The sequence below is a fragment of the Marmota monax genome, unplaced genomic scaffold (assembly GCF_021218885.2).
Source record: "Marmota monax isolate L192 unplaced genomic scaffold, Marmota_monax_Labrador192_F-V1.1 WCK01_AAM20220418_F8-fsc00291, whole genome shotgun sequence".
Classification (NCBI taxonomy): domain Eukaryota; kingdom Metazoa; phylum Chordata; class Mammalia; order Rodentia; family Sciuridae; genus Marmota; species Marmota monax.
Window position 1 is genome coordinate 594,377 of NW_026693329.1, and position 6,000 is coordinate 600,376.

Genomic DNA, 6,000 nt, shown 5'->3' on the forward strand with positions numbered 1-6,000 from the left:
AAAGTGCCCACCTAGAATGCATGAGGCACTGGATTTGGTCCTCAGCACCTCATAAAAATAAAAAAGTAAAGATATTGTGTCCACCTAAAAATCTAAAAAATAAATATTGAAAAAAAGATAAAAGGTTTATTTTGGATCATGGTTTTAGAAGTTCCTGTCCACTATCTGGCAGAACAATTGTTTTTTAGGCCCCCTCTAGTGGGGGTGCAATTTTATCATCGAGGGGAGTGTATATCAGACCAAAACGGTGCCTTATTGTCAGGAACCAAAGAGCAAGAGGAAGAGATGGGGATATAATAATCCCCTTCAAGAGAATGCGCCCATGGACCCAAGGACTTCCCACTAGGCCCCATATCCTAAAGGTTCTGCCAGTTCTCACTGACACCAGGCTGATGACCAAGCCTTCAGCGCATTGGTCCTTGGGGGATATTCAGCATTCAGTTATGCTGAGCAATAGTCCATGAATGGATATACCATAGTGTGTTTACCCATGAAAAGAAACTTGGGTCACTTCCAGATGCTGACAATTATAAGTAGAGCTAGAATAAGCATTTGTGCAAAGTTTTTGTGTGAACTTACATTTTCATTTCTTTTTTTTAAATTTTTTTAAATTGTAGATGGACACAATACCTTTATTTGTTTAGTTTTATGTGATGCCGGGGATCGAACCCAGGGTCTCGCGCACGCTAGGCAAGTGGTCTACCGCTGAGCCACAATCCCGGCCCACATTTTCATTTCTTTAGGGGTAAATACCTAAGAGTGGGTATATGGGGCTGGGGTTGTGGCTCAGTGGTAGAGCACTTGCCTAGCATGTGTGAGGCACTGGGTTCGAGCTTCAGCATCACATAAAGATAAAGGCATTGTCCATCTACAACTAAAAAAATAAAAATAAAGATCTAAAAAAAAAAAAGAGTGGGTATATGATAAGTGTATGTTTAAGATATAAGAAGAATGTTTTCTAGAATGGTTACATCATTTTTCATCCCTACCATCATTGAATAAGGTTTCCTATTGCCCTACTTCTAGCCATTGCTGAGGCTGGCTTTGAACTCGTGATCCTCCTGCCTCAGCCTCCCAAGCAGCTGGGATTACAGGCATGCACCACCACACCCAGCAAATTTTACTTCCTTTTCAAAATTGTTTTCTTTATTCTGGTTCCAGTCACTTTCCATATGAATTTTAGAATAAGCTCATTTATATCTACAAAAAAAAAATCTTAGGTAGAGTTGAAATTACACAAAATGTGTAGATCAATTTGGAGTGATTGACTTCTTAATTATTTTGAACATTCCAATTCATAAATGTATGTCTCTTCTAAGTTTCCTTTGAGTTCTGGTATCAGTATTTTGCAGTTTTCAGTATGTGGGTCCTGCACATGTTTAGTTGATTTGCACCTAAATATTTCACTTTTTGGTATTTTGTAAATTTAAAGTACTGTGGCTGGGAAAAACTGCAGCAAGACACATTGTAATTAAATTGTTGGAAACCAGTGATAAAAAGAAAAGAAAATCTTAAAATAGCGCCCCCAAAATAAAAACATATTATATACAGAGAAATAAAAACAAAGATGACAGCAAACTTCTTGTCAGAGCCAATACAAAGGGCATTTAAAATGGTTAAAGGGAGGCTGGGGATGTAGCTCAGTGGTAGGTTCCTTTTGGCAAAAAGGGGGGTTTGGGAACATAGGTCAGTTGTAGAGTGTTGGCCTGATGTGACAGGTCAACCTTAGCAACTTAGGGAAACCTTGTTTCAAAATAAAAAGAACTGGGGATGTAGCTCAGTGATAAAGCACCCCTGGGTTCAATCCCCAGTGCTCAAAACAAAATAACACAAAACACGATCTAGCTATATGCTGTTTATAAGAGATGAACTTTAGGTTAAAAAACACAAACAAGTTAAAAGTCACAGGATAGGGAAAGTTATTCTGTGCATACAGTAACAGAAAGACAGCTGGATGGCTACATTACTTTAGGCAAAATAAACTTTAACACAAATAGAGTCCCTGGAAACAAAGAGAAACATTTTATAAATATTAAAAAAAATCAATCCATTTGGAAGATATAACAATTATAAGCATATATACACCTAACAACAATACCCTAAGATAGAATTTAAGATTGAAATAGACAACTCAAAAATAAAATTCATAAATTGCAATATCTTCTTTCAATAACTGATCAACAACTAGAGAACAAGGAAAGAAAAGATATGAATAATGCTAAACAAATGAGACCTAATACATATCATCTATGGAACAAAATCCCTCAAACAAGAGCAGACTACACATTCTTCTCCAGTACATGTGGACCATTCTTCATGATAAGCCATGTGTTAGTCATAAAACCAGTCTCAATAAATTTAAAAGGATTAAATCATACAAAATATGTACTCCAGGGCTGGGGTTGGGGCTTAATGGTAGACACTTGCCCAGCATGTGTGAGGCACAGGGTTCAATTTTCAGCACCACATATAAATAAGTAAAAATAAAGGTCCATTGACAACTAAAAAAATATTTTAAAAATATGTACTCCAGCAAATATTAAATTAGAAATCAAAAACAGAAATAAATTTGGACAATTAACAAATATTTGGAATGTCAAATTCACACTTATGAAATAATGATGGGTCAAGGAAACAGTCTCCAAAGAAATTAGATAGCAGTTGAAAGGTATGTAAGTGAAATTACATCATCCCAAAACTTAGGAGATGCCACAAAACCATAGCTCAGAGGGAAAATAATGCATCAATGCCTACATTAAATAAAGACCTCAAATCAATAAATTAATTTTCCATCTTAAGAATCTAGAAGCAGGACATAACTTTCCTAATCTTAAAGACAAATTTGGAAACAAAACAAAAACAAATCCAAAAGCAGAGGGAACAATAATAAAGAAAGAGCAAAATATATTAAATAAAGACCAGAAAACAAAAGTTGGTTAGTTTTCAACAAAATCAACAAACGTTTATCTAGACTTACTAAGAAATAAAGAGAGATGGCTGGAAATACTAAATCAAGATTGAAAGAGGCAACATCATAGCCCAACCTATGGAAACAAATAAGAAAAGATGATGAGAAAATGTCATGAGCAATTATGTACCAAAAATCATACGATTTATTTTAACAGGACACATTATTAGAAAGTCACAAACTACCAAAACTCAGGACTCAAGAAGAGAGAGAAAAGGAAACCTAAACATGCACATAACCAGTAGAGAAACTGACTCAGTAATTTTAAAAACTTCCAAAAAGAAATGTCCAGGGCAAATTGACTTTACCAGTAAACTCTAAACCAAATCTTTAATGAAGAAATAATACCAATCTTTCAGAAGATTTCCCCAAAATCAAATGGAAGTGAACACTTCTCAGCTTATTTTGAGGCCAATTTACTCTGATACTAAACCAGACAAAGATAACACAATAAAAGAACATCCAAGACCACCATCTCGGCAGAAAATTTATCAAAGCATAGTAGAAAACCAAATTCATAAATAGTAGAAAAAGTACTATCCACAATGAGAGGTGGGGCTTATTACAGAAAGCAAGTTTGCTTTAGTTTCACAAAATCCAGCAATGCGATACAGCAAGCATTTGTCAAAATCCAACAACTTTCATGATTGGGAGGAAAAAAAAAAAGGACTTCGGTTGCGGTTGTAGCTCAGTGGTAGAGTGCTTGCCTAGCATGTGTGAGGCACTGGGTTCAAACCTCATCATCACATAAAAATAAATAAAGGCATTGTGTCCATAAAAACTAAAATAAATAAATAAATTAAAAAACCTTTTAAAAAACAAAAAAACTTTAGAGCTTGGCATGGTGGCTCATGCCTGTAATCCTAGTGGCTAGGGAGGCTGAGATGGGAGGATCGTGAGTTCAAAGCCAGCCTCAGCAAAAACAAGGCGCTAAGCAACTCATTGAGACCCTGTCTCTAAATAAAATACAAAATAGGGCTGGGGATGTGGTGTTGAACCCCGAAACAAAGAAAAGACCACCAACTTCAATTTTAAATTAAATTAAAGCAAACTTGTATTTGTGTACACAAAGAGAGCTGATCAGCGGCTGTCTCTCCCAACACAGGCTAGAGATCAGCAGCCCAGCTTGTTAGGAACAAGGTTTTATAGCACAAAAAGTTGCAGAGGGGAGTGTCTTGAGGACTGAGGGTGGTGCTGAGGATCGAACTCAGTGCCTCACACTTGCCATGCAAGCGCTCTACCACTGAGCCACAGTCACAGCCCTGTAGGATACAATATTGATGTACAAAAATCTATTGTATACACTAGGAATGAACAGTTCAAAAATGAAATAAAAGAATTTCATTTATAATAGCATAAAACGGTAAAATAATTAAGAACAGATTTAACAAAATACATGTACATTGAAAACTGAAAAACATTATTAAAATAAATTTAAAAAGATCTAAATCAAAAGAAAGAATCTGATGTTCATGGAGAGAAAGACTTAAAATTGCAGTATTCCCCAAATTGATATACAGATTTAACACAATCTCTATCAGGATCTCAGGTGGTTTCTTTGTAGAAATTGACAAACTTATCCAAAATTCACATGTAAAATTAAGGGACCAGAATAACTAAAACAATCTTGAAAAATACCCATAAAACTGGAATAATATACTTCCTGATTCAAAACTTACTACAATAGCAATCAAGACTACATGGTATTGGCATAACAACACATGTATAGATCAATGGAAGAGAACGAAGAAGACAGGAATAAACCCTCACGTTTTTGAGCGATTGATTTTAGACAAATGTGCCTATCAGGAAAGGATAAGCTCATAACAAATGATACTGAGGCAACATGTGAAATCAACATGTGAATATCAACATGTGAAAGTAGGAACCAGATGCCTATGTAAAACATTAACGGAACATAGTTCAGAGAATTAAATATAAGAGGTAAAATTACAAACTCTGAGAAAAAAACTCAGTGGTAAATCTTTGTGGCCTTGTATTAGGTGATATAGTTTCTTAGAATACCCAAGATAAATAGATAGGTAGATAGATATAGGTAGATAAAAAATTTCACTTCACCCAAATTTAAAAACTTGTGTGTCAAAGGACATTACCAAGGATAGTTATTATAAAACAAAACCAACAAAACTGGAAAAAAAATGATGATAAGGAGGCAGAGAAGAAATGAAAGTCCTTGTGTACTGCAAGTGGGTATGTACGATGGTACTACTACTATGGAAAATAGTTTGTGCTTCAAAATTTAAAATAGAGTTACTATGTATCCAGTAATTCCACTTCTGGACACATACTCAAAAGAATTGAGTCGAACTTACATTTGTACAACTCTGTTCATAGCAATATTACAACAGCTAAAAGGTGGAAGTCATCTGAGTGTCTAGCCACAGGAAAATGGATACAATGGAATACTACTCACCCTTGGAAAGGAAGGATATTCTAGCACATGCTGCAACAATGTGGACAAATCTTGAAGATGTTTTGCTTTCACTTAGGAAGACAATCACAAAAGGCCACATATTGTAGGATTTTATTTATATGAAATGTTCAGAATATAAGAAAATCTATAGTGATAGAGAATGAATTAGAGGTGGCCAAGGGTGGTTTGGAGGACAGAATTGGGACTAAGTGCTACTAAGTATGGGGTTTCTCTTGTGCTAATACAAATGCATTTGAATTAGATGGCAGTGTACAACATATATGAAAGCCCACTGAAATGTACACTTTAAAATGATAGATTTTATTATGTGACTAATACATAAAATGACTGTAAGGGTAGAATAAAAGTAATCAGCCTTTTAAAAAAATATTTATTTCTAAGTTTTAGGTAGACACAATATCTTTATTTTACATTTATGTGGTGCTGAGGATCAAACCCAGTGCCTTGTGCATGCTAGGTGAGCATTCTACCACGGAGCCACAACCCCAGCCCGTAGTAATCAGCCTTTTAAATGTACAAAACTGCAACTTCAAATTTATAATTGTTGTTGGAATAATTTAATATTCCTGCCTTAATA